Source organism: Mustela nigripes, chromosome 2, assembly GCF_022355385.1.
Source record: "Mustela nigripes isolate SB6536 chromosome 2, MUSNIG.SB6536, whole genome shotgun sequence".
Lineage (NCBI taxonomy): Eukaryota > Metazoa > Chordata > Mammalia > Carnivora > Mustelidae > Mustela > Mustela nigripes.
The window spans coordinates 207,989,217-207,993,028 of NC_081558.1; positions in this window are offsets into that span (position 1 = coordinate 207,989,217).

The window sequence follows — 3,812 nt, forward strand, 5'->3', positions numbered from 1 at the left end:
GTCATGATCTCGGGGTCCTGGGATCGAGTCCCGCATCGGGCTCTCTGCTCTGCAGGGAGCCTGCTTCCTCCTCTCTCTCTCTCTGTCTGCCTCTCTGCCTACTTGTGATCTCTCTCTGTCAAATAAATAAATAAAATATTTTAAAAAAAAAAGTTTTAGTGCCCAGATGTTTGTTACTAAATACTATTTCCCACTAAAAGAAGCCAAGGCCCCTTGGAGAAATGGCTGATTTCAAGGCTGAGGCAAGAAAAGTCTAAGATGACCTAGAACATCATGCTAGAAATGCTAAAAGAAAAAAAAAAAAAGATAGGCTATATCAGAAGGAACAAGAACCAGCTTGAAATAACTCTCACTGGCCAAAACTAGAATGATTTGCGCATTAAGGGGGATTTTGAAAGCAGCAAAACTGTAAGATATTGTAGTGGTGAATAAGGGACATCATCATTTAGAAAAAACCATAGACCCAGACTACCAAAAAAGTGAACCCTAATGTAACCTGTGGACTTTAGGTAATAATAATGTACCAGTATGGAATCATCAATTGTAACAAGTATACCATACAAATACAAGATGTTAACAACAGGGAAATTGGAGAGACTGTGGGGGTAGGACCGAAAGGGAGTATCTGAGAACTATGTATACTTTCTGTTCAGTCTAGCTGTAAATGTAAAACTGCCCTAATAAGTAAAATCCATTAATTAAAACAATTTTAATAAGGATAGCAATGAACCATAACCAACTGAACACAGTAAGAATCTATGAGTCCTTAGTAGTAATAAATGGAAAGAAGAGAAAGCTCTTCCATATCCTATGTCGACCAATAGTTGTATTTGGAGAAGCAGGATTGTAAAATTACCATTTCACAGCCACCAAAGTAGATTGTTTCAGACAGGGATCACTTAGGAATGCTAATTCTAGATGTGAAAGTTTGATAAAGAGCAGGGTAATTTGCAAGATCTCAGGGTATCTCTCCACAGATTAGCTGCAAGGGGAAAAAATAGCAGCTCTACAATGGAGAAATTGGATAACACCTTGACCATCCGATCAAAATTAGCATTACCAACCAGGGGCTAAGGAACATAGGGTGACTACAGGTGAGATATCTGGGAACACCACATAATTTATGCAGTATTCTAGCCAGGAAAATGTAATGTAATCTGAATCTAATCATGACCAGCATCAGACAAGCCCAAATTTAAGTAGCATTCCATAAAATAATTGGACTGTATTTTTAAAAAGGGGGGGGGGAGGGGCAGTGTTGTGAAAGACCAAAGGCAGGTGCTCCAAATCAAAAAAAGCTAAAGAAGTTCGGGGAAACTCTAAATGTGGACAGAAATATTTCATTTGAACTGGAGAGTACACATGTGGCAAAATATTAACAGTTTGGGGAATCTGAACAAAGGGTAAGGAGTTCTATTATTTTTGCAACTTTTTGGTAAATTTGAAAGTATTTCAAAACAAAAAGTTAAAAAGAACATATTTTATGGAAAACTCCATAACCTTTGATTAATCATTTTGACATGAATAAAGGGAGTGGGGGGCAGGTTCTGAGTTAAGATTACAAAGGCAGTACCACAGGGGAAATTAACTCATGTTTTATCCACAAACCATTACAGCAAATAAATTGAAACTTTTACTTACAATGTATTTTATTAAGATGGGGAAAGACCATGAAAATCTTCTGTGCGTAAAAATGCTATCAACTTAAAGATGAATTTTTTTTTTTTTTACAAGCTATTTACTAACCTCTGTAGCAACTGGGTAACACTAGCATGTCATGTAGCAGCATTGAAAAAAAAAATGTACCATAAAATCCTTTAAAGCTGCTTTAATGAACAAATGAAGATAAAAATATATGTAGACCTATACTATACATAACTCTTGCATTTTAAAATACATTTGGATTATTTCCGTATGGATGTAATTTTTGTTGCCAAAAATGCTTTGTGCATCTGTTAAAAATAAAATAATAATAATAATAAAAAAAAAAAACTCTTGCTTCGGGGGGGGGGGGGGGGGGGGAGGACTGCCAACATATTTTTAAATATTTCAAATGGAAAGTTTCAGTCCATGAACTATTTTAGGCCCATTGCTCTAAATGCAAAATTACAACCTATTTCAACTAGTTTGCAAGAACAACTTTGGACAGTAGGAAATGGAAATTTTAATTAAAACCTTAAGTCAAGGGGGGCCTGGGTGGCTCAGTGGGTTAAAGCTTTGGCTCAGGTCATTATCCCAGGATCCTGGAATCCAGCCCTGCATCCAGCCCCCAATCCAGCTCTCTGCTCAGTGGGGAGCCTGCTTCCTCCTCTCTCTCTGCCTCCCTCTCTGCCTACTTGTGATCTCCGTCTGTCAAATAAATAAAATCGTTAAAAAAAAAAAAAAAAAAAAAAAAAACCTTAAGTCAAAAAGTTGTTGGAAAGTCTTTTAAAAATAAGTATGATTTAGTAAGTGCAACAAGGAATTTCCTTTTTCCATTTGGACCCACATATTCTCATGGGATATTTTCCATCAATGACATTGCTAAAACACTGGCAAACCCAAAATCAAACCTAAAATTCTTGACTGACAAAGTAATAAGCCAAGGCTTAAGAAAATACGAGGCCTGGGCGTTAGTGGCCCAGTCCGGTAAGAGTTTACTGCCGAGTTTGGCTCAGGTCATGATGTCGAGTCCTGAGATGGAACCCCTCCACTGGGCTCTGCGCTGTTGAGCCCGCTTTAGATGCTCTCTTCCTGTATGCCTGCCCCTTCCTCCACACACCCCGACCCCAACCCTTAACACCTGGCTCTGGCTTTCTAAAAATATAAATAAATAAATAAAAATAATGATGCCTAACACTGATTATTTACTAAAAATCATTTTAGTAAATATTTCCTTTGAAAAATTGGGTGAATTTCATGGTATATAAATTAAACCTCAAAGTTGTTTATAAGGCAAAATCTAAGGGCATTGTTCTCTACAAATATTCATTTCATCACATGATTGATAATATGGTTTAGTTGTAATTAAGAGCTAAGCATGATTATTTCATCTCTCATCCTTTATATTTTCCGTTTTGCACCTTTTAAGAACAGACCATCTATTATCGAAGCGTTTAAATAACGAGTTGAATGGTGGACCCAAATTGTTTACTGATAAGGGTGAGCGATCCAAACTGCTTAGAGACCGGGGTCCCGGAGGCCCTCCCAAGCCCCGACGCCGTCACGACTGTCTCCAAGGGTCCCGTGAGCCGCTCGGCCAGGTCGCCCGAAAACGAGCGCCCGACGCTTCCTGGCTTAACTCCGGGCACCCTCGCCCCTCGCTCACAGCGCTCTGCGCACAGAAAACGGCCTGGTCCGCTCGGCGGCTTCCTCCTTCCTGCCTCCCCCAACCAGGCAGCCCCGACACCGCGTCCCACGGCCTCCGCGACCCGGACGGGGACAGCGAGAGCCGGCAGCGCGCGATCTCCGCCGCGATCGGAGGGCAGGCGTGGGGTAACCCCACGGCCGCCAGGCCTGAGCCAACACACGCCGCGTTCCTGTTTGGGTCAAGGCCTCCTGTAGGGCGTAGCCTTCCCGGAAAGGGAGGGCGGACCGCCGTGGGCGGTCACTGGCGGTAAAAAGGAGGACCGAGAAGACAGCAGGCCAGACACCCCAATTCCAAGTGCGCATGCGCAGACTACCGCCCTCCCACCAGGAGCGCACGGGCGCGCTAAACCCAGAGGGCGGCGCGCGCACGCGAAGGGGAGAAGCTAGCGTGGAGGGGACGCGCGTGCGTGGAGAGGCGGGGCGAGTGCGGAAGGGCGGGGCGAGCACGGAGGGGGCGGGGGAAG